General features: G+C 41.7%; 60 non-coding genes and 14 pseudogenes across 60 annotated transcripts in view; all 74 read left to right on the top strand.

Moving 5' to 3' along the window:
- The first annotated feature begins 39 nt into the window (after nucleotides 1–39).
- Nucleotides 40–158, top strand: LOC135059493 (5S ribosomal RNA). Its single transcript, XR_010245894.1, has one exon. It is a non-coding gene; the product is annotated as a 5S ribosomal RNA (ribosomal RNA).
- Nucleotides 159–265: 107 nt separating this feature from the next.
- Nucleotides 266–384, top strand: LOC134885776 (5S ribosomal RNA). Its single transcript, XR_010169881.1, has one exon. It is a non-coding gene; the product is annotated as a 5S ribosomal RNA (ribosomal RNA).
- Nucleotides 385–491: 107 nt separating this feature from the next.
- On the top strand, nucleotides 492–610 carry LOC134892183 (5S ribosomal RNA; annotated as a pseudogene).
- A 107-nt stretch (nucleotides 611–717) lies between these two features.
- On the top strand, nucleotides 718–836 carry LOC135061064 (5S ribosomal RNA). Its single transcript, XR_010247456.1, has one exon. It is a non-coding gene; the product is annotated as a 5S ribosomal RNA (ribosomal RNA).
- Nucleotides 837–943: 107 nt separating this feature from the next.
- Nucleotides 944–1,062, top strand: LOC134885420 (5S ribosomal RNA). Its single transcript, XR_010169534.1, has one exon. It is a non-coding gene; the product is annotated as a 5S ribosomal RNA (ribosomal RNA).
- Nucleotides 1,063–1,169: 107 nt separating this feature from the next.
- LOC135068402 (5S ribosomal RNA) lies at nucleotides 1,170–1,288 on the top strand. Its single transcript, XR_010254605.1, has one exon. It is a non-coding gene; the product is annotated as a 5S ribosomal RNA (ribosomal RNA).
- Nucleotides 1,289–1,395: 107 nt separating this feature from the next.
- On the top strand, nucleotides 1,396–1,514 carry LOC134895768 (5S ribosomal RNA). The gene has a single exon (XR_010171944.1). It is a non-coding gene; the product is annotated as a 5S ribosomal RNA (ribosomal RNA).
- Nucleotides 1,515–1,621: 107 nt separating this feature from the next.
- On the top strand, nucleotides 1,622–1,740 carry LOC135069653 (5S ribosomal RNA). The gene has a single exon (XR_010255830.1). It is a non-coding gene; the product is annotated as a 5S ribosomal RNA (ribosomal RNA).
- Nucleotides 1,741–1,847: 107 nt separating this feature from the next.
- LOC134886255 (5S ribosomal RNA) lies at nucleotides 1,848–1,966 on the top strand. The gene has a single exon (XR_010170345.1). It is a non-coding gene; the product is annotated as a 5S ribosomal RNA (ribosomal RNA).
- A 107-nt stretch (nucleotides 1,967–2,073) lies between these two features.
- LOC135061944 (5S ribosomal RNA) lies at nucleotides 2,074–2,192 on the top strand. The gene has a single exon (XR_010248309.1). It is a non-coding gene; the product is annotated as a 5S ribosomal RNA (ribosomal RNA).
- Nucleotides 2,193–2,299: 107 nt separating this feature from the next.
- LOC135063235 (5S ribosomal RNA) lies at nucleotides 2,300–2,418 on the top strand. Its single transcript, XR_010249569.1, has one exon. It is a non-coding gene; the product is annotated as a 5S ribosomal RNA (ribosomal RNA).
- Nucleotides 2,419–2,525: 107 nt separating this feature from the next.
- LOC135061999 (5S ribosomal RNA) lies at nucleotides 2,526–2,644 on the top strand. The gene has a single exon (XR_010248363.1). It is a non-coding gene; the product is annotated as a 5S ribosomal RNA (ribosomal RNA).
- A 107-nt stretch (nucleotides 2,645–2,751) lies between these two features.
- LOC135063697 (5S ribosomal RNA) lies at nucleotides 2,752–2,870 on the top strand. Its single transcript, XR_010250022.1, has one exon. It is a non-coding gene; the product is annotated as a 5S ribosomal RNA (ribosomal RNA).
- Nucleotides 2,871–2,977: 107 nt separating this feature from the next.
- Nucleotides 2,978–3,096, top strand: LOC135068979 (5S ribosomal RNA). Its single transcript, XR_010255170.1, has one exon. It is a non-coding gene; the product is annotated as a 5S ribosomal RNA (ribosomal RNA).
- A 107-nt stretch (nucleotides 3,097–3,203) lies between these two features.
- Nucleotides 3,204–3,322, top strand: LOC135061998 (5S ribosomal RNA). Its single transcript, XR_010248362.1, has one exon. It is a non-coding gene; the product is annotated as a 5S ribosomal RNA (ribosomal RNA).
- A 107-nt stretch (nucleotides 3,323–3,429) lies between these two features.
- Nucleotides 3,430–3,547, top strand: LOC135063162 (5S ribosomal RNA). The gene has a single exon (XR_010249499.1). It is a non-coding gene; the product is annotated as a 5S ribosomal RNA (ribosomal RNA).
- A 107-nt stretch (nucleotides 3,548–3,654) lies between these two features.
- Nucleotides 3,655–3,773, top strand: LOC135061633 (5S ribosomal RNA). The gene has a single exon (XR_010248009.1). It is a non-coding gene; the product is annotated as a 5S ribosomal RNA (ribosomal RNA).
- A 107-nt stretch (nucleotides 3,774–3,880) lies between these two features.
- LOC134887615 (5S ribosomal RNA) lies at nucleotides 3,881–3,999 on the top strand (annotated as a pseudogene).
- A 107-nt stretch (nucleotides 4,000–4,106) lies between these two features.
- On the top strand, nucleotides 4,107–4,225 carry LOC134885876 (5S ribosomal RNA). The gene has a single exon (XR_010169981.1). It is a non-coding gene; the product is annotated as a 5S ribosomal RNA (ribosomal RNA).
- A 107-nt stretch (nucleotides 4,226–4,332) lies between these two features.
- LOC135065859 (5S ribosomal RNA) lies at nucleotides 4,333–4,451 on the top strand. Its single transcript, XR_010252129.1, has one exon. It is a non-coding gene; the product is annotated as a 5S ribosomal RNA (ribosomal RNA).
- A 107-nt stretch (nucleotides 4,452–4,558) lies between these two features.
- LOC135062184 (5S ribosomal RNA) lies at nucleotides 4,559–4,677 on the top strand. The gene has a single exon (XR_010248538.1). It is a non-coding gene; the product is annotated as a 5S ribosomal RNA (ribosomal RNA).
- A 107-nt stretch (nucleotides 4,678–4,784) lies between these two features.
- Nucleotides 4,785–4,903, top strand: LOC135062643 (5S ribosomal RNA). The gene has a single exon (XR_010248991.1). It is a non-coding gene; the product is annotated as a 5S ribosomal RNA (ribosomal RNA).
- Nucleotides 4,904–5,010: 107 nt separating this feature from the next.
- Nucleotides 5,011–5,129, top strand: LOC135067876 (5S ribosomal RNA). Its single transcript, XR_010254084.1, has one exon. It is a non-coding gene; the product is annotated as a 5S ribosomal RNA (ribosomal RNA).
- A 107-nt stretch (nucleotides 5,130–5,236) lies between these two features.
- LOC134887073 (5S ribosomal RNA) lies at nucleotides 5,237–5,355 on the top strand (annotated as a pseudogene).
- A 107-nt stretch (nucleotides 5,356–5,462) lies between these two features.
- On the top strand, nucleotides 5,463–5,580 carry LOC134893564 (5S ribosomal RNA; annotated as a pseudogene).
- Nucleotides 5,581–5,687: 107 nt separating this feature from the next.
- Nucleotides 5,688–5,806, top strand: LOC134902104 (5S ribosomal RNA). The gene has a single exon (XR_010175579.1). It is a non-coding gene; the product is annotated as a 5S ribosomal RNA (ribosomal RNA).
- A 107-nt stretch (nucleotides 5,807–5,913) lies between these two features.
- On the top strand, nucleotides 5,914–6,032 carry LOC135069613 (5S ribosomal RNA). The gene has a single exon (XR_010255791.1). It is a non-coding gene; the product is annotated as a 5S ribosomal RNA (ribosomal RNA).
- A 107-nt stretch (nucleotides 6,033–6,139) lies between these two features.
- Nucleotides 6,140–6,258, top strand: LOC134889527 (5S ribosomal RNA; annotated as a pseudogene).
- Nucleotides 6,259–6,365: 107 nt separating this feature from the next.
- On the top strand, nucleotides 6,366–6,484 carry LOC134892282 (5S ribosomal RNA; annotated as a pseudogene).
- A 107-nt stretch (nucleotides 6,485–6,591) lies between these two features.
- LOC135064171 (5S ribosomal RNA) lies at nucleotides 6,592–6,710 on the top strand. The gene has a single exon (XR_010250483.1). It is a non-coding gene; the product is annotated as a 5S ribosomal RNA (ribosomal RNA).
- Nucleotides 6,711–6,817: 107 nt separating this feature from the next.
- LOC135063161 (5S ribosomal RNA) lies at nucleotides 6,818–6,935 on the top strand. Its single transcript, XR_010249498.1, has one exon. It is a non-coding gene; the product is annotated as a 5S ribosomal RNA (ribosomal RNA).
- A 107-nt stretch (nucleotides 6,936–7,042) lies between these two features.
- On the top strand, nucleotides 7,043–7,161 carry LOC135059492 (5S ribosomal RNA). The gene has a single exon (XR_010245893.1). It is a non-coding gene; the product is annotated as a 5S ribosomal RNA (ribosomal RNA).
- Nucleotides 7,162–7,268: 107 nt separating this feature from the next.
- LOC135070439 (5S ribosomal RNA) lies at nucleotides 7,269–7,387 on the top strand. Its single transcript, XR_010256605.1, has one exon. It is a non-coding gene; the product is annotated as a 5S ribosomal RNA (ribosomal RNA).
- A 107-nt stretch (nucleotides 7,388–7,494) lies between these two features.
- On the top strand, nucleotides 7,495–7,613 carry LOC134892182 (5S ribosomal RNA; annotated as a pseudogene).
- A 107-nt stretch (nucleotides 7,614–7,720) lies between these two features.
- On the top strand, nucleotides 7,721–7,839 carry LOC135061063 (5S ribosomal RNA). The gene has a single exon (XR_010247455.1). It is a non-coding gene; the product is annotated as a 5S ribosomal RNA (ribosomal RNA).
- A 107-nt stretch (nucleotides 7,840–7,946) lies between these two features.
- LOC134890886 (5S ribosomal RNA) lies at nucleotides 7,947–8,065 on the top strand (annotated as a pseudogene).
- Nucleotides 8,066–8,172: 107 nt separating this feature from the next.
- LOC135070038 (5S ribosomal RNA) lies at nucleotides 8,173–8,291 on the top strand. Its single transcript, XR_010256212.1, has one exon. It is a non-coding gene; the product is annotated as a 5S ribosomal RNA (ribosomal RNA).
- Nucleotides 8,292–8,398: 107 nt separating this feature from the next.
- LOC135066159 (5S ribosomal RNA) lies at nucleotides 8,399–8,517 on the top strand. Its single transcript, XR_010252414.1, has one exon. It is a non-coding gene; the product is annotated as a 5S ribosomal RNA (ribosomal RNA).
- A 107-nt stretch (nucleotides 8,518–8,624) lies between these two features.
- On the top strand, nucleotides 8,625–8,743 carry LOC135069381 (5S ribosomal RNA). The gene has a single exon (XR_010255564.1). It is a non-coding gene; the product is annotated as a 5S ribosomal RNA (ribosomal RNA).
- Nucleotides 8,744–8,850: 107 nt separating this feature from the next.
- Nucleotides 8,851–8,969, top strand: LOC134886253 (5S ribosomal RNA). The gene has a single exon (XR_010170343.1). It is a non-coding gene; the product is annotated as a 5S ribosomal RNA (ribosomal RNA).
- Nucleotides 8,970–9,076: 107 nt separating this feature from the next.
- Nucleotides 9,077–9,195, top strand: LOC135070379 (5S ribosomal RNA). Its single transcript, XR_010256545.1, has one exon. It is a non-coding gene; the product is annotated as a 5S ribosomal RNA (ribosomal RNA).
- Nucleotides 9,196–9,302: 107 nt separating this feature from the next.
- Nucleotides 9,303–9,421, top strand: LOC135063234 (5S ribosomal RNA). Its single transcript, XR_010249568.1, has one exon. It is a non-coding gene; the product is annotated as a 5S ribosomal RNA (ribosomal RNA).
- A 107-nt stretch (nucleotides 9,422–9,528) lies between these two features.
- Nucleotides 9,529–9,647, top strand: LOC135068426 (5S ribosomal RNA). The gene has a single exon (XR_010254628.1). It is a non-coding gene; the product is annotated as a 5S ribosomal RNA (ribosomal RNA).
- Nucleotides 9,648–9,754: 107 nt separating this feature from the next.
- On the top strand, nucleotides 9,755–9,873 carry LOC135063696 (5S ribosomal RNA). The gene has a single exon (XR_010250021.1). It is a non-coding gene; the product is annotated as a 5S ribosomal RNA (ribosomal RNA).
- Nucleotides 9,874–9,980: 107 nt separating this feature from the next.
- LOC135068978 (5S ribosomal RNA) lies at nucleotides 9,981–10,099 on the top strand. Its single transcript, XR_010255169.1, has one exon. It is a non-coding gene; the product is annotated as a 5S ribosomal RNA (ribosomal RNA).
- Nucleotides 10,100–10,206: 107 nt separating this feature from the next.
- On the top strand, nucleotides 10,207–10,325 carry LOC135061995 (5S ribosomal RNA). The gene has a single exon (XR_010248360.1). It is a non-coding gene; the product is annotated as a 5S ribosomal RNA (ribosomal RNA).
- Nucleotides 10,326–10,432: 107 nt separating this feature from the next.
- On the top strand, nucleotides 10,433–10,551 carry LOC135068892 (5S ribosomal RNA). The gene has a single exon (XR_010255083.1). It is a non-coding gene; the product is annotated as a 5S ribosomal RNA (ribosomal RNA).
- Nucleotides 10,552–10,658: 107 nt separating this feature from the next.
- LOC135063160 (5S ribosomal RNA) lies at nucleotides 10,659–10,776 on the top strand. Its single transcript, XR_010249497.1, has one exon. It is a non-coding gene; the product is annotated as a 5S ribosomal RNA (ribosomal RNA).
- A 107-nt stretch (nucleotides 10,777–10,883) lies between these two features.
- Nucleotides 10,884–11,002, top strand: LOC135061632 (5S ribosomal RNA). Its single transcript, XR_010248008.1, has one exon. It is a non-coding gene; the product is annotated as a 5S ribosomal RNA (ribosomal RNA).
- Nucleotides 11,003–11,109: 107 nt separating this feature from the next.
- Nucleotides 11,110–11,228, top strand: LOC134884374 (5S ribosomal RNA). The gene has a single exon (XR_010168524.1). It is a non-coding gene; the product is annotated as a 5S ribosomal RNA (ribosomal RNA).
- Nucleotides 11,229–11,335: 107 nt separating this feature from the next.
- LOC134885875 (5S ribosomal RNA) lies at nucleotides 11,336–11,454 on the top strand. The gene has a single exon (XR_010169980.1). It is a non-coding gene; the product is annotated as a 5S ribosomal RNA (ribosomal RNA).
- Nucleotides 11,455–11,561: 107 nt separating this feature from the next.
- On the top strand, nucleotides 11,562–11,680 carry LOC134886921 (5S ribosomal RNA; annotated as a pseudogene).
- Nucleotides 11,681–11,787: 107 nt separating this feature from the next.
- On the top strand, nucleotides 11,788–11,906 carry LOC135062642 (5S ribosomal RNA). The gene has a single exon (XR_010248990.1). It is a non-coding gene; the product is annotated as a 5S ribosomal RNA (ribosomal RNA).
- Nucleotides 11,907–12,013: 107 nt separating this feature from the next.
- LOC134885967 (5S ribosomal RNA) lies at nucleotides 12,014–12,132 on the top strand. Its single transcript, XR_010170067.1, has one exon. It is a non-coding gene; the product is annotated as a 5S ribosomal RNA (ribosomal RNA).
- A 107-nt stretch (nucleotides 12,133–12,239) lies between these two features.
- Nucleotides 12,240–12,358, top strand: LOC134884373 (5S ribosomal RNA). Its single transcript, XR_010168523.1, has one exon. It is a non-coding gene; the product is annotated as a 5S ribosomal RNA (ribosomal RNA).
- Nucleotides 12,359–12,465: 107 nt separating this feature from the next.
- Nucleotides 12,466–12,584, top strand: LOC134885874 (5S ribosomal RNA). The gene has a single exon (XR_010169979.1). It is a non-coding gene; the product is annotated as a 5S ribosomal RNA (ribosomal RNA).
- Nucleotides 12,585–12,691: 107 nt separating this feature from the next.
- Nucleotides 12,692–12,810, top strand: LOC134885540 (5S ribosomal RNA). Its single transcript, XR_010169653.1, has one exon. It is a non-coding gene; the product is annotated as a 5S ribosomal RNA (ribosomal RNA).
- Nucleotides 12,811–12,917: 107 nt separating this feature from the next.
- LOC135062183 (5S ribosomal RNA) lies at nucleotides 12,918–13,036 on the top strand. The gene has a single exon (XR_010248537.1). It is a non-coding gene; the product is annotated as a 5S ribosomal RNA (ribosomal RNA).
- Nucleotides 13,037–13,143: 107 nt separating this feature from the next.
- On the top strand, nucleotides 13,144–13,262 carry LOC134887072 (5S ribosomal RNA; annotated as a pseudogene).
- A 107-nt stretch (nucleotides 13,263–13,369) lies between these two features.
- LOC135063159 (5S ribosomal RNA) lies at nucleotides 13,370–13,487 on the top strand. Its single transcript, XR_010249496.1, has one exon. It is a non-coding gene; the product is annotated as a 5S ribosomal RNA (ribosomal RNA).
- Nucleotides 13,488–13,594: 107 nt separating this feature from the next.
- On the top strand, nucleotides 13,595–13,713 carry LOC135063650 (5S ribosomal RNA). Its single transcript, XR_010249975.1, has one exon. It is a non-coding gene; the product is annotated as a 5S ribosomal RNA (ribosomal RNA).
- Nucleotides 13,714–13,820: 107 nt separating this feature from the next.
- Nucleotides 13,821–13,939, top strand: LOC135066302 (5S ribosomal RNA). Its single transcript, XR_010252553.1, has one exon. It is a non-coding gene; the product is annotated as a 5S ribosomal RNA (ribosomal RNA).
- A 107-nt stretch (nucleotides 13,940–14,046) lies between these two features.
- Nucleotides 14,047–14,165, top strand: LOC134892181 (5S ribosomal RNA; annotated as a pseudogene).
- A 107-nt stretch (nucleotides 14,166–14,272) lies between these two features.
- LOC135061062 (5S ribosomal RNA) lies at nucleotides 14,273–14,391 on the top strand. Its single transcript, XR_010247454.1, has one exon. It is a non-coding gene; the product is annotated as a 5S ribosomal RNA (ribosomal RNA).
- A 107-nt stretch (nucleotides 14,392–14,498) lies between these two features.
- On the top strand, nucleotides 14,499–14,617 carry LOC135058474 (5S ribosomal RNA). The gene has a single exon (XR_010244903.1). It is a non-coding gene; the product is annotated as a 5S ribosomal RNA (ribosomal RNA).
- A 107-nt stretch (nucleotides 14,618–14,724) lies between these two features.
- On the top strand, nucleotides 14,725–14,863 carry LOC134894229 (5S ribosomal RNA; annotated as a pseudogene).
- Nucleotides 14,864–14,970: 107 nt separating this feature from the next.
- On the top strand, nucleotides 14,971–15,089 carry LOC135059087 (5S ribosomal RNA). The gene has a single exon (XR_010245504.1). It is a non-coding gene; the product is annotated as a 5S ribosomal RNA (ribosomal RNA).
- A 107-nt stretch (nucleotides 15,090–15,196) lies between these two features.
- Nucleotides 15,197–15,315, top strand: LOC134900932 (5S ribosomal RNA). Its single transcript, XR_010174433.1, has one exon. It is a non-coding gene; the product is annotated as a 5S ribosomal RNA (ribosomal RNA).
- A 107-nt stretch (nucleotides 15,316–15,422) lies between these two features.
- On the top strand, nucleotides 15,423–15,541 carry LOC134900743 (5S ribosomal RNA). Its single transcript, XR_010174248.1, has one exon. It is a non-coding gene; the product is annotated as a 5S ribosomal RNA (ribosomal RNA).
- Nucleotides 15,542–15,648: 107 nt separating this feature from the next.
- LOC134901386 (5S ribosomal RNA) lies at nucleotides 15,649–15,767 on the top strand. Its single transcript, XR_010174876.1, has one exon. It is a non-coding gene; the product is annotated as a 5S ribosomal RNA (ribosomal RNA).
- A 107-nt stretch (nucleotides 15,768–15,874) lies between these two features.
- LOC135066337 (5S ribosomal RNA) lies at nucleotides 15,875–15,993 on the top strand. The gene has a single exon (XR_010252587.1). It is a non-coding gene; the product is annotated as a 5S ribosomal RNA (ribosomal RNA).
- Nucleotides 15,994–16,100: 107 nt separating this feature from the next.
- LOC134891508 (5S ribosomal RNA) lies at nucleotides 16,101–16,239 on the top strand (annotated as a pseudogene).
- Nucleotides 16,240–16,346: 107 nt separating this feature from the next.
- On the top strand, nucleotides 16,347–16,465 carry LOC134888020 (5S ribosomal RNA; annotated as a pseudogene).
- A 107-nt stretch (nucleotides 16,466–16,572) lies between these two features.
- Nucleotides 16,573–16,652, top strand: part of LOC134895757 (5S ribosomal RNA) — a 119-nt gene continuing 39 nt past the window's right edge. Inside the window, exon 1 of the ribosomal RNA XR_010171943.1 lies at nucleotides 16,573–16,652. This exon is cut by the window's right edge and continues 39 nt beyond it. This is a non-coding gene — a ribosomal RNA (5S ribosomal RNA).

Genomic DNA, 16,652 nt, shown 5'->3' with positions numbered 1-16,652 from the left:
GTTAGAAGTAGAAAAGTTCTAACAGAAACCACAAAGCTCATCTACAGCCACACCACACTGGGTACGCCCAATCTCATCTGATCTTGGAAGCTAAGCAGTGTTGGGCCTGGTTAGTACTTGGATGGGAGACCACCTGGGAATACAAGGTGCTGTAGATAATTTTATACTGCCAACACCGTTCTGTTGATGCATTCCATTTTAAAACGTATTCATTTATGAACCAGTAGTTAGAAGTAGAAAAGTTCTAACAGAAACCAAAAAGTTCATCTACAGCCACACCACACTGGATACGTCCAATCTCATCTGATCTTGGAAGCTTAGCAGTGTTGGGCCTGGTTAGTACTTGGATGGGAGACCACCTGGGAATACAAGGTGCTGTAGATATTTTTATACTGCCAACACCGTTCTGTTGATGCATTCCATTTTCAAACTTATTCATTTTTGAACCAGTAGTTAGAAGTAGAAAAGTTCTAACAGAAACCTCAAAGCTCATCTACAGCCACACCACACTGGATACGCCCAATCTCATCTGATCTTGGAAGCTTAGCAGTGTTGGGTCTGGTTAGTACTTGGATGGGAGACCACCTGGGAATACAAGGTCCTGTAGATATTTTTATACTGCCAACACCGTTCTGTTGATGCATTCCATTTTCAAACGTATTCATTTATGAACCAGTAGTTAGAAGTAGAAAAGTTCTAACAGAAACCCCAAAGCTCATCTACAGCCACACCACACTGGATACGCCCAATCTCATCTGGTCTTGGAAGCTAAGCAGTGTTGGGCCTGGTTAGTACTTGGATGGGAGACCACCTGGGAATACAAGGTGCTGTAGATATTTTTATACTACCAACACCGTTCTGTTGAGGCATTCCATTTTCAAACGTATTCATTTATGAAACAGTAGTTAGAAGTAGAAAAGTTCTAACAGAAACTGTAAAGCTCATCTACAGCCACACCACACTGGATACGCCCAATCTCATCTGATCTTGGAAGCTAAGCAGTGTTGGGCCTGGTTAGTATTTGGATGGGAGACCACCTCGGAATATAAGGTGCTGTAGATATTTTTATACTGCCAACACCGTTCTGTTGATGCATTCCATTTTAAAACGTATTCATTTATGAACCAGTAGTTAGAAGTAGAAAAGTTCTAACAGAAACCAGAAAGTTCATCTATAGCAACACCGCACTGGATACGCCCAATCTCATCTGATCTTGGAAGCTAAGCAGTGTTGGGCCTGGTTAGTACTTGGATGGGAAACCACCTGGGAATACAAGGTGCTGTAGATATTTTTATACTGCCAACACCGTTCTGTTGATGCATTCCATTTTAAAACTTATTCATTTATGAACCAGTAGTTAGAAGTAGAAAAGTTCTAACAGAAACCACAAAGCTCATCTACAGCCACACCACACTGGATACGCCCAATCTCATCTGATCTTGGAAGCTAAGCAGTGTTGGGCCTGGTTAGTACTTGGATGGGAGACCACCTGGGAATACAAGGTGCTGTAGATATTTTTATACTGCCAACACCGTTCTGTTGATGCATTCCATTTTCAAACGTATTCATTTATGAACCAGTAGTTAGAAGCAGAAAAGTTCTAACAGAAACCACAAAGCTCATCTACAGCCACACCACACTGGATACTTCCAATCTCATCTGATCTTGGAAGCTAAGCAGTGTTGGGCCTGGTTAGTACTTGGATGGGAGACCACCTCGGAATACAAGGTGCTGTAGATATTTTTATACTGCCAACACCGTTCTGTTGATGCATTCCATTTTAAAACGTATTCATTTATGAACCAGTAGTTAGAAGTAGAAAAGTTCTAACAGAAACCACAAAGCTCATCTACAGCCACACCACACTGGGTACGCCCAATATCATCTGATCTTGGAAGCTAAGCAGTGTTGGGCCTGGTTAGTACTTGGATGGGAGACCACCTGGGAATACAAGGTGCTGTAGATATTTTTATACTGCCAACACCGTTCTGTTGATGCATTCCATTTTCAAACATATTCATTTATGAACCAGTAGTTAGAAGTAGAAAAGTTCTAACAGAAACCACAAAGCTCATCTACAGCCACACCACACTGGATACGCCCAATCTCATCTGATCTTGGAAGCTAAGCAGTGTTGGGCCTGGTTAGTACTTGGATGGGAGACCACCTCGGAATACAAGGTGCTGTAGATAATTTTATACTGCCAACACCGTTCTGTTGATGCATTCCATTTTAAAACGTATTCATTTATGAACCAGTAGTTAGAAGTAGAAAAGTTCTAACAGAAACCAGAAAGTTCATCTATAGCAACACCACACTGGATACGCCCAATCTCATCTGATCTTGGAAGCTAAGCAGTGTTGGGCCTGGTTAGTACTTGGATGGGAGACCACCTGGGAATACAAGGTGCTGTAGATATTTTTATACTGCCAACACCGTTCTGTTGATGCATTCCATTTTAAAACGTATTCATTTATGAACCAGTAGTTAGAAGTAGAAAAGTTCTAACAGAAACCACAAAGCTCATCTACAGCCACACCACACTGGATACGCCCAATCTCATCTGATCTTGGAAGCTAAGCAGTGTTGGGCCTGGTTAGTACTTGGATGGGAGACCACCTCGGAATACAAGGTGCTGTAGATATTTTTATACTGCCAACACCGTTCTGTTGATGCATTCCATTTTCAAACGTATTCATTTATGAACCAGTAGTTAGAAGTAGAAAAGTTCTAACAGAAACCACAAAGCTCATCTACAGCCACACCACACTGGATACGCCCAATCTCATCTGATCTTGGAAGCTAAGCAGTGTTGGGCCTGGTTAGTACTTGGATAGGAGACCACCTGGGAATACAAGGTGCTGTAGATATTTTTATACTACCAACACCGTTCTGTTGATGCATTCCATTTTCAAATGTATTCATTTATGAAACAGTAGTTAGAAGTAGAAAAGTTCTAACAGAAACCATAAAGCTCATCTACAGCCACACCACACTGGATACGCCCAATCTCATCTGATCTTGGAAGCTAATCAGTGTTGGGCCTGGTTAGTACTTGGATGGGAGACCACCTCGGAATACAAGGTGCTGTAGATATTTTTATACTGCCAACACCGTTCTGTTGATGCATTCCATTTTAAAACGTATTCATTTATGAACCAGTAGTTAGAAGTAGAAAAGTTCTAACAGAAACCACAAAGCTCATCTACAGCCACACCACACTGGATACGCCCAATCTCATCTGATCTTGGAAGCTAAGCAGTGTTGGGCCTGGTTAGTACTTGGATGGGAGACCACCTCGGAATACAAGGTGCTGTAGATATTTTTATACTGCCAACACCGTTCTGTTGATGCATTCCATTTTCAAAAGTATTCATTTATGAACCAGTAGTTAGCAGTAGAAAAGTTCTAACAGAAACCACAAAGCTCATCTACAGCCACACCACACTGGATACGCCCAATCTCATCTGATCTTGGAAGCTAAGCAGTGTTGGCCTGGTTAGTACTTGGATGGGAGACCACCTGGGAATACAAGGTGCTGTAGATATTTTTATACTGCCAACACCGTTCTGTTGATGCATTCCATTTTCAAATGTATTCATTTATGAACCAGTAGTTAGAAGTAGAAAAGTTCTAACAGAAACCACATAGCTCATCTACAGCCACACCACACTGGATACGCCCAATCTCATCTGATCTTGAAAGCTAAGCAGTGTTGGGCCTGGTTAGTACTTGGATGGGAGACCACCTGGGAATACAAGGTGCTGTAGATATTTTTATACTGCCAACACCGTTCTGTTGATGCATTCCATTTTCAAACGTATTCATTTATGAACCAGTAGTTAGAAGTAGAAAAGTTCTAACAGAAACCACAAAGCTCATCTACAGCCACACCACACTGGATACGCCCAATCTCATCTGATCTTGGAAGCTAAGCAGTGTTGGGCCTGGTTAGTACTTGGATGGGAGACCACCTCGGAATACAAGGTGCTGTGCATATTTTTATACTGCCAACACCGTTCTGTTGATGCATTCCATTTTAAAACGTATTCATTTATGAACCAGTAGTTAGAAGTAGAAAAGTTCTAACAGAAACCAGAAAGTTCATCTGTAGCAACACCACACTGGATACGCCCAATCTCATCTGATCTTGGAAGCTAAGCAGTGTTGGGCCTGGTTAGTACTTGGATGGGAGACCACCTGGGAATACAAGGTGCTGTAGAAATTTTTATACTGCCAACACCGTTCTGTTGATGCATTCCATTTTCAAACGTATTCATTTATGAACCAGTAGTTAGAAGTAGAAAAGTTCTAACAGAAACCACAAAGCTCATCTACAGCCACACCACACTGGATACGCCCAATCTCATCTGATCTTGTAAGCTAAGCAGTGTTGGGCCTGGTTAGTACTTGGATGGGAGACCACCTGGGAATACAAGGTGCTGTAGATATTTTTATACTGCCAACACCGTTCTGTTGATGCATTCCATTTTCAAACGTATTCATTTATGAACCAGTAGTTAGAAGTAGAAAAGTTCTAACAGAAACCACAAAGCTCATCTACAGCCACACCACACTGGATACGCCCAATCTCATCTGATCTTGGAAGCTAAGCAGTGTTGGGTCTGGTTAGTACTTGGATGGGAGACCACCTGGGAATACAAGGTGCTGTAGATATTTTTATACTGCCAACACCGTTCTGTTGATGCATTCCATTTTCAAACGTATTCATTTATGAACCAGTAGTTAGAAGTAGAAAAGTTCTAACAGAAACCACAAAGCTCATCTACAGCCACACCACACTGGATACGCCCAATCTCATCTGATCTTGGAAGCTAAGCAGTGTTGGGCCTGGTTAGTACTTGGATGGGAGACCACCTGGGAATACAAGGTGCTGTAAATATTTTTATACTACCAACACCGTTCTGTTGATGCATTCCATTTTCAAACGTATTCATTTATGAAACAGTAGTTAGAAGTAGAAAAGTTCGAACAGAAACCATAAAGCTCATCTACAGCCACACCACACTGGATATTCCCAATCTCATCTGATTTTGGAAGCTAAGCAGTGTTGGGCCTGGTTAGTACTTGGATGGGAGACCACCTGGGAATACAAGGTGCTGTAGATATTTTTATACTACCAACACCGTTCTGTAGATGCATTCCATTTTCAAACGTATTCATTTATGAACCAGTAGTTAGAAGTAGAAAAGTACTAACAGAAACCATAAAGCTCTTCTACAGCCACACCACACTGGATATGCCCAATCTCATCTGATCTTGTAAGCTAAGCAGTGTTGGGCCTGGTTAGTACTTGGATGGGAGACCACCTGGGAATACAAGGTGCTGTAGATATTTTTATACTGCCAACACCATTCTGTTGATGCATTCCATTTTAAAACGTATTCATTTATGAACCAGTAGTTAGAAGTAGAAAAGTTCTAACAGAAACCAGAAAGTTCATCTACAGCAACACCACCTGGATATGCCCAATCTCATCTGATCTTGGAAGCTAAGCCGTGTTGGGCCTGGTTAGTACTTGGATGGGAGACCACCTGGGAATACAAGGTGCTGTAGATATTTTTATACTGCCAACACCGTTCTGTTGATGCATTCCATTTTCAAATGTATTCATTTATGAACCAGTAGTTAGAAGTAGAAAAGTTCAAACAGAAACCACAAATTTCATTTACAGCCACACCACACTGAATACGCCCAATCTCATCTGATCTTGGAAGCTAAGCAGTGTTGGGCCTGGTTAGTACTTGGATGGGAGACCACCTGGGAATACAAGGTGCTGTAGATATTTTTATACTGCCAACACCGTTCTGTTGATGCATTCCATTTTCAAACGTATTCATTTATGAACCAGTAGTTAGAAGTAGAAAAGTTCTAACAGAAACCACAAAGCTCATCTACAGCCACACCACACTGGATTCGCCCAATCTCATCTGAGCTTGAAAGCTAAGCAGTGTTGGGCCTGGTTAGTACTTGGATGGGAGACCACCTGGGAATACAAGGTGCTGTAGATATTTTTATACTGCCAACACCGTTCTGTTGATGCATTCCATTTTAAAACGTATTCATTTATGAACCAGTAGTTAGAAGTAGAAAAGTTCTAACAGAAACCAGAAAGTTCATTTACAGCAACACCACACTGGATACGCCCAATCTCATCTGATCTTGGAAGCTAAGCAGTGTTGGGCCTGGTTAGTACTTGGATGGGAGACCACCCGGTAATACAAGGTGCTGTAGATATTTTTATACTGCCAACACCGTTCTGTTGATGCATTCCATTTTCAAACGTATTCATTTATGAACCAGTAGTTAGAAGTAGAAAAGTTCTAACAGAAACCACGAAGCTCATCTTCAGCCACACCACACTGGATAAGCCCAATCTCATCTGATCTTGGAAGCTAAGCAGTGTTGGGCCTGGTTAGTACTTGAATGGGAGACCACCTGGGAATTCAAAGTGCTGTAGATATTTGTATACTGCCAACACCGTTCTGTTAATGCATTCCATTTTCAAACGTATTCATTTATGAACCAGTAGTTAGAAGTAGAAAAGTTCTAACAGAAACCACAAAACTCATCTACAGCCACACCACACTGGATACGCCCAATCTCATCTGATCTTGGAAGCTAAGCAGTGTTGGGCCTGGTTACTACTTGGATGGGAGACCACCTGGGAATACAAGGTGCTGTAGATATTTTTATACTGCCAACACCGTTCTGTTGATGCATTCCATTTTCAAACATATTCATTTATGAACCAGTAGTTAGAAGTAGAAAAGTTCTAACAGAAACCACAAAGCTCATCTACAGCCACACCACACTGGATACGCCCAATCTCATCTGATCTTGGAAGCTAAGCAGTGTTGGCCTGGTTAGTACTTGGATGGGAGACCACCTGGGAATACAAGGTGCTGTAGATATTTTTATACTGCCAACACCGTTCTGTTGATGCATTCCATTTTCAAACGTATTCATTTATGAACCAGTAGTTAGAAGTAGAAAAGTTCTAACAGAAACCACAAAGCTCATCTACAGCCACACCACACTGGGTACGCCCAATCTCATCTGATCTTGGAAGCTAAGCAGTGTTGGGCCTGGTTAGTACTTGGATGGGAGACCACCTGGGAATACAAGGTGCTGTAGATAATTTTATACTGCCAACACCGTTCTGTTGATGCATTCCATTTTAAAACGTATTCATTTATGAACCAGTAGTTAGAAGTAGAAAAGTTCTAACAGAAACCAAAAAGTTCATCTACAGCCACACCACACTGGATACGTCCAATCTCATCTGATCTTGGAAGCTTAGCAGTGTTGGGCCTGGTTAGTACTTGGATGGGAGACCACCTGGGAATACAAGGTGCTGTAGATCTTTTTATACTGCCAACACCGTTCTGTTGATGCATTCCATTTTCAAACGTATTCATTTATGAACCAGTAGTTAGAAGTAGAAAAGTTCTAACAGAAACCTCAAAGCTCATCTACAGCCACACCACACTGGATACGCCCAATCTCATCTGATCTTGGAAGCTTAGCAGTGTTGGGTCTGGTTAGTACTTGGATGGGAGACCACCTGGGAATACAAGGTCCTGTAGATATTTTTATACTGCCAACACCGTTCTGTTGATGCATTCCATTTTCAAACGTATTCATTTATGAACCAGTAGTTAGAAGTAGAAAAGTTCTAACAGAAACCCCAAAGCTCATCTACAGCCACACCACACTGGATACGCCCAATCTCATCTGGTCTTGGAAGCTAAGCAGTGTTGGGCCTGGTTAGTACTTGGATGGGAGACCACCTGGGAATACAAGGTGCTGTAGATATTTTTATACTACCAACACCGTTCTGTTGAGGCATTCCATTTTCAAACGTATTCATTTATGAAACAGTAGTTAGAAGTAGAAAAGTTCTAACAGAAACCATAAAGCTCATCTACAGCCACACCACACTGGATACGCCCAGTCTCATCTGATCTTAGAAGCTAAGCAGTGTTGGGCCTGGTTAGTACTTGGATGGGAGACCACCTCGGAATATAAGGTGCTGTAGATATTTTTATACTGCCAACACCGTTCTGTTGATGCATTCCATTTTAAAACGTATTCATTTATGAACCAGTAGTTAGAAGTAGAAAAGTTCTAACAGAAACCAGAAAGTTCACCTATAGCAACACCGCACTGGATACGCCCAATCTCATCTGATCTTGGAAGCTAAGCAGTGTTGGGCCTGGTTAGTACTTGGATGGGAGACCACCTGGGAATACAAGGTGCTGTAGATATTTTTATACTGCCAACACCGTTCTGTTGATGCATTCCATTTTAAAACGTATTCATTTATGAACCAGTAGTTAGAAGTAGAAAAGTTCTAACAGAAACCACAAAGCTCATCTACAGCCACACCACACTGGATACGCCCAATCTCATCTGATCTTGGAAGCTCAGCAGTGTTGGGCCTGGTTAGTACTTGGATGGGAGACCACCTGGGAATACAAGGTGCTGTAGATATTTTTATACTGCCAACACCGTTCTGTTGATGCATTCCATTTTAAAACGTATTCATTTATGAACCAGTAGTTAGAAGTAGAAAAGTTCTAACAGAAACCACAAAGCTCATCTACAGCCACACCACACTGGATACGTCCAATCTCATCTGATCTTGGAAGCTAAGCAGTGTTGGGCCTGGTTAGTACTTGGATGGGAGACCACCTCGGAATACAAGGTGCTGTAGATATTTTTATACTGCCAACACCGTTCTGTTGATGCATTCCATTTTAAAACGTATTCATTTATGAACCAGTAGTTAGAAGTAGAAAAGTTCTAACAGAAACCACAAAGCTCATCTACAGCCACACCACACTGGGTACGCCCAATATCATCTGATCTTGGAAGCTAAGCAGTGTTGGGCCTGGTTAGTACTTGGATGGGAGACCACCTGGGAATACAAGGTGCTGTAGATATTTTTATACTGCCAACACCGTTCTGTTGATGCATTCCATTTTCAAACATATTCATTTATGAACCAGTTGTTAGAAGTAGAAAAGTTCTAACAGAAACCACAAAGCTCATCTACAGCCACACCATACTGGATACGCCCAATCTCATCTGATCTTGGAAGCTAAGCAGTGTTGGGCTTGGTTAGTACTTGGATGGGAGACCACCTCGGAATACAAGGTGCTGTAGATAATTTTATACTGCCAACACCGTTCTGTTGATGCATTCCATTTTAAAACGTATTCATTTATGAACCAGTAGTTAGAAGTAGAAAAGTTCCAACAGAAACCAGAAAGTTCATCTATAGCAACACCACACTGGATACGCCCAATCTCATCTGATCTTGGAAGCTAAGCAGTGTTGGGCCTGGTTAGTACTTGGATGGGAGACCACCTGGGAATACAAGGTGCTGTAGATAATTTTATACTGCCAACACCGTTCTGTTGATGCATTCCATTTTAAAACGTATTCATTTATGAACCAGTAGTTAGAAGTAGAAAAGTTCTAACAGAAACCACAAAGCTCATCTACAGCCACACCACACTGGATACGCCCAATCTCATCTGATCTTGGAAGCTAAGCAGTGTTGGGCCTGCTTAGTACTTGGATGGGAGACCACCTCGGAATACAAGGTGCTGTAGATATTTTTATACTGCCAACACCGTTCTGTTGATGCATTCCATTTTAAAACGTATTCATTTATGAACCAGTAGTTAGAAGTAGAAAAGTTCTAACAGAAACCACAAAGCTCATCTACAGCCACACCACACTGGATACGCCCAATCTCATCTGATCTTGGAAGCTAAGCAGTGTTGGGCCTGGTTAGTACTTGGATAGGAGACCACCTGGGAATACAAGGTGCTGTAGATATTTTTATACTACCAACACCGTTCTGTTGATGCATTCCATTTTCAAATGTATTCATTTATGAAACAGTAGTTAGAAGTAGAAAAGTTCTAACAGAAACCATAAAGCTCATCTACAGCCACACCACACTGGATACGCCCAATCTCATCTGATCTTGGAAGCTAATCAGTGTTGGGCCTGGTTAGTACTTGGATGGGAGACCACCTCGGAATACAAGGTGCTGTAGATATTTTTATACTGCCAACACCGTTCTGTTGATGCATTCCATTTTAAAACGTATTCATTTATGAACCAGTAGTTAGAAGTAGAAAAGTTCTAACAGAAACCACAAAGCTCATCTACAGCCACACCACACTGGATACGCCCAATCTCATCTGATCTTGGAAGCTAAGCAGTGTTGGGCCTGGTTAGTACTTGGATGGGAGACCACCTCGGAATACAAGGTGCTGTAGATATTTTTATACTGCCAACACCGTTCTGTTGATGCATTCCATTTTCAAACGTATTCATTTATGAACCAGTAGTTAGCAGTAGAAAAGTTCTAACAGAAACCACAAAGCTCATCTACAGCCACACCACACTGGATACGCCCAATCTCATCTGATCTTGAAAGCTAAGCAGTGTTGGGCCTGGTTAGTACTTGGATGGGAGACCACCTCGGAATACAAGGTGCTGTAGATATTTTTATACTGCCAACACCGTTCTGTTGATGCATTCCATTTTCAAACGTATTCATTTATGAACCAGTAGTTAGCAGTAGAAAAGTTCTAACAGAAACCACAAAGCTCATCTACAGCCACACCACACTGGATACGCCCAATCTCATCTGATCTTGGAAGCTAAGCAGTGTTGGCCTGGTTAGTACTTGGATGGGAGACCACCTGGGAATACAAGGTGCTGTAGATATTTTTATACTGCCAACACCGTTCTGTTGATGCATTCCATTTTCAAACGTATTCATTTATGAACCAGTAGTTAGAAGTAGAAAAGTTCTAACAGAAACCACATAGCTCATCTACAGCCACACCACACTGGATACGCCCAATCTCATCTGATCTTGAAAGCTAAGCAGTGTTGGGCCTGGTTAGTACTTGGATGGGAGACCACCTGGGAATACAAGGTGCTGTAGATATTTTTATACTGCCAACACCGTTCTGTTGATGCATTCCATTTTCAAACGTATTCATTTATGAACCAGTAGTTAGAAGTAGAAAAGTTCTAACAGAAACCACAAAGCTCATCTACAGCCACACCACACTGGATACGCCCAATCTCATCTGATCTTGGAAGCTAAGCAGTGTTGGGCCTGGTTAGTACTTGGATGGGAGACCACCTCGGAATACAAGGTGCTGTACATATTTTTATACTGCCAACACCGTTCTGTTGATGCATTCCATTTTAAAACGTATTCATTTATGAACCAGTAGTTAGAAGTAGAAAAGTTCTAACAGAAACCATAAAGTTCATCTGTAGCAACACCACACTGGATACGCCCAATCTCATCTGATCTTGGAAGCTAAGCAGTGTTGGGCCTGGTTAGTACTTGGATGGGAGACCACCTGGGAATACAAGGTGCTGTAGAAATTTTTATACTGCCAACACCGTTCTGTTGATGCATTCCATTTTCAAACGTATTCATTTATGAACCAGTAGTTAGAAGTAGAAAAGTTCTAACAGAAACCACAAAGCTCATCTACAGCCTTACCACACTGGATACGCCCAATCTCCTCTGATCTTGTAAGCTAAGCAGTGTTGGGCCTGGTTAGTACTTGGATGGGAGACCCCCTGGGAATACAAGGTGCTGTAGATATTTTTATACTGCTAACACCGTTCTGTTGATGCATTCCATTTTCAAACGTATTCATTTATGAACCAGTAGTTAGAAGTAGAAAAGTTCTAACAGAAACCACAAAGCTCATCTACAGCCACACCACACTGGATACGCCCAATCTCATCTGATCTTGGAAGCTAAGCAGTGTTGGGCCTGGTTAGTACTTGGATGGGAGACCACCTGGGAATACAAGGTGCTGTAAATATTTTTATACTACCAACACCGTTCTGTTGATGCATTCCATTTTCAAACGTATTCATTTATGAAACAGTAGTTAGAAGTAGAAAAGTTCTAACAGAAACCATAAAGCTCATCTACAGCCACACCACACTGGATATTCCCAATCTCATCTGATTTTGGAAGCTAAGCAGTGTTGGGCCTGGTTAGTACTTGCATGGGAGACCACCTGGGAATACAAGGTGCTGTAGATATTTTTATACTACCAACACCGTTCTGTTGATGCATTCCATTTTCAAACGTATTCATTTATGAACCAGTAGTTAGAAGTAGAAAAGTTCTAACAGAAACCACAAAGCTCATCTACAGCCACACCACACTGGATACGCCCAATCTCATCTGATCTTGGAAGCTAAGCAGTGTTGGGCCTGGTTAGTACTTGGATGGGAGACCACCTCGGAATACAAGGTGCTGTACATATTTTTATACTGCCAACACCGTTCTGTTGATGCATTCCATTTTAAAACGTATTCATTTATGAACCAGTAGTTAGAAGTAGAAAAGTTCTAACAGAAACCAGAAAGTTCATCTGTAGCAACACCACACTGGATACGCCCAATCTCATCTGATCTTGGAAGCTAAGCAGTGTTGGGCCTGGTTAGTACTTGGATGGGAGACCACCTGGGAATACAAGGTGCTGTAGAAATTTTTATACTGCCAACACCGTTCTGTTGATGCATTCCATTTTCAACCGTATTCATTTATGAACCAGTAGTTAGAAGTAGAAAAGTTCTAACAGAAACCACAAAGCTCATCTACAGCCACACCACACTGGATACGCCCAATCTCATCTGATCTTGTATGCTAAGCAGTGTTGGGCCTGGTTAGTACTTGGATGGGAGACCACCTGGGAATACAAGGTGCTGTAGATATTTTTATACTGCTAACACCGTTCTGTTGATGCATTCCATTTTCAAACGTATTCATTTATGAACCAGTAGTTAGAAGTAGAAAAGTTCTAACAGAAACCACAAAGCTCATCTACAGCCACACCACACTGGATACGCCCAATCTCATCTGATCTTGGAAGCTAAGCAGTGTTGGGTCTGGTTAGTACTTGGATGGGAGACCACCTGGGAATACAAGGTGCTGTAGATATTTTTATACTACCAACACCGTTCTGTTGATGCATTCCATTTTCAAACGTATTCATTTATGAACCAGTAGTTAGAAGTAGAAAAGTACTAACAGAAACCATAAAGCTCTTCTACAGCCACACCACACTGGATATGCCCAATCTCATCTGATCTTGTAAGCTAAGCAGTGTTGGGCCTGGTTAGTACTTGGATGGGAGACCACCTGGGAATACAAGGTGCTGTAGATATTTTTATACTGCCAACACCGTTCTGTTGATGCATTCCATTTTCAAACATATTCATTTATGAACCAGTAGTTAGAAGTAGAAAAGTTCTAACAGAAACCACAAAGCTCATCTACAGCCACACCACACTGGATACGCCCAATCTCATCTGATCTTGGAAGCTAAGCAGTGTTGGCCTGGTTAGTACTTGGATGGGAGACCACCTGGGAATACAAGGTGCTGTAGATATTTTTATACTGCCAACACCGTTCTGTTGATGCATTCCATTTTCAAACGTATTCATTTATGAACCAGTAGTTAGAAGTAGAAAAGTTCTAACAGAAACCACAAAGCTCATCTACAGCCACACCACACTGGGTACGCCCAATCTCATCTGATCTTGGAAGCTAAGCAGTGTGGGGCCTGGTTAGTACTTGGATGGGAGACCACCTGGGAATACAAGGTGCTGTAGATAATTTTATACTGCCAACACCGTTCTGTTGATGCATTCCATTTTAAAACGTATTCATTTATGAACCAGTAGTTAGAAGTAGAAAAGTTCTAACAGAAACCAAAAAGTTCATCTACAGCCACACCACACTGGATACGCCCAATCTCATCTGATCTTGGAAGCTTAGCAGTGTTGGGCCTGGTTAGTACTTGGATGGGAGACCACCTGGGAATACAAGGTGCTGTAGATATTTTTATACTGCCAACACCGTTCTGTTGATGCATTCCATTTTCAAACGTATTCATTTATGAACCAGTAGTTAGAAGTAGAAAAGTTCTAACAGAAACCTCAAAGCTCATCTACAGCCACACCACACTGGATACGCCCAATCTCATCTGATCTTGGAAGCTTAGCAGTGTTGGGTCTGGTTAGTACTTGGATGGGAGACCACCTGGGAATACAAGGTCCTGTAGATATTTTTATACTGCCAACACCGTTCTGTTGATGCATTCCATTTTCAAACGTATTCATTTATGAACCAGTAGTTAGAAGTAGAAAAGTTCTAACAGAAACCCCAAAGCTCATCTACAGCCACACCACACTGGATACGCCCAATCTCATCTGGTCTTGGAAGCTAAGCAGTGTTGGGCCTGGTTAGTACTTGGATGGGAGACCACCTGGGAATACAAGGTGCTGTAGATATTTTTATACTACCAACACCGTTCTGTTGAGGCATTCCATTTTTAAACGTATTCATTTATGAAACAGTAGTTAGAAGTAGAAAAGTTCTAACAGAAACCATAAAGCTCATCTACAGCCACACCACACTGGATACGCCCAATCTCATCTGATCTTGGAAGCTAAGCAGTGTTGGGCCTGGTTAGTACTTGGATGGGAGACCACCTGGGAATATAAGGTGCTGTAGATATTTTTATACTGCCAAAACCGTTCTGTTGATGCATTCAATTTTCAAATTTATTCATTTATGAACCAGTAGTTAGAAGTAGAAAAGTTCAAATAGAAACCATAAAGCTCATCTACAGCCACACCACACTAGATACGCCCAATCTCATCTGATCTTGGAAGCTAAGCAGTGTTGGGCTTGGTTAAGCAGTGTTGGGCTTGGTTAGTACTTGGATGGGAGACCACCTGGGAATACAAGGTGCTGTAGATAATTTTATACAGCCAACACCGTTCTGTTGATGCATTCCATTTTCAAACGTATTCATTTATGAACCAGTAGTTAGAAGTAGAAAAGTTCTAACAGAAACCACAAAGTTCATCTACAGCCACACCACACTGGATATGCCCAATCTCATCTGATCTTGGAAGCTAAGCAGTGTTGGGCCTGGTTAGTACTTGGATGGGAGACCACCTGGGAATACAAGGTGCTGTAGATATTTTTATACTGCCAACACCGTTCTGTTGATGCATTCCATTTTCAAACATATTCATTTATGAACCAGTAGTTAGAAGTAGAAAAGTTCTAACAGAAACCACAAAGCTCATCTACAGCCACACCACACTGGATACGCCCAATCTCATCTGATCTTGGAAGCTAAGCAGTGTTGGGCCTGGTTAGTACTTGGATGGGAGACCGCCTGGGAATACAAGGTGCTGTAGATATTTTTATACTGCCAACACCGTTCTGTTAATGCATTCCATTTTCAAACGTATTCATTTATGAACCAGTAGTTAGAAGTAGAAAAGTTCTAACAGAAACCACGAAGCTCATCTACAGCCACACCACACTGGATACGCCCAATCTCATCTGATCTTGGAAGCTAAGCAGTGTTGGGCCTGGTTAGTACTTGGATGGGAGACCACCTGGGAATTCAAGGTGCTGTAGATATTTTTATACTGCCAACACCGTTCTGTTGATGCATTCCATTTTCAAACGTATTCATTTATGAACCAGTAGTTAGAAGTAGAAAAGTTCTAACAGAAACCACAAAGTTCATCTACAGCCACACCACACTGGATACGCCCAATCTCATCTGATCTTGGAAGCTAAGCAGTGTTGGGCCTGGTTAGTACTCGGATGGGAGACCACCTGGGAATACAAGGTGCTGTAGATAATTTTATACTGCCAACACCGTTCTGTTGATGCATTCCATTTTCAAACGTATTCATTTATGAACCAGTAGTTAGAAGTAGAAAAGTTCTAACAGAAACCACGAAGTTCATCTACAGCCACACCACACTGGATACGCCCAAACTCATCTGATCTTGGAAGCTAAGCAGTGTTGGGCCTTATTAGTACTTGGATGGGAGACCACCTGGGAATATAAGATGCTGTAGATATTTTTATACTGCCAACACCGTTCTGTTGATGCATTCAATTTTCAAATGTATTCATTTATGAACCAGTAGTTAGAAGTAGAAAAGTTCAAATAGAAACCATAAAGCTCATCTACAGCCACACCACACTGGATACGCCCAATCTCATCTGATCTTGGAAGCTAAGCAGTGTTGGGCTTGGTTAAGCAGTGTTGGGCTTGGTTAGTACTTGGATGGGAGACCACCTGGGAATACAAGGTGCTGTAGATAATTTTATACAGCCAACACCGTTCTGTTGATGCATTCCATTTTCAAACGTATTCATTTATGAACCAGTAGTTAGAAGTAGAAAAGTTCTAACAGAAACTACAAAGTTCATCTACAGCCAAGCCACACTGGATACGCCCAATCTCATCTGATCTTAGAAGCTAAGCAGTGTTGGGCCTGGTTAGTACTTGGATGGGAGACCACCTGGGAATAAAAGGTGCTGTAGATATTTTTATACTGCCAACACCGTTCTTTTGATGCATTCCATTTTCAAATGTATTCATTTATGAACCAGTAGTTAGAAGAAGAAAAGTTCAAACAGAAACCACGAAACTCATCTACAGCCACACCACACTGGATACGCCCAATCTCATCTGATCTTGGAAGCTAAGCAGTGTTGGGCCTGGTTAGTACTT

Source organism: Pseudophryne corroboree, chromosome 3, assembly GCF_028390025.1.
Source record: "Pseudophryne corroboree isolate aPseCor3 chromosome 3, aPseCor3.hap2, whole genome shotgun sequence".
Lineage (NCBI taxonomy): Eukaryota > Metazoa > Chordata > Amphibia > Anura > Myobatrachidae > Pseudophryne > Pseudophryne corroboree.
Note: the sequence above shows the minus strand (reverse complement) of the source record. Positions and strands in the feature narration are given on the sequence as shown.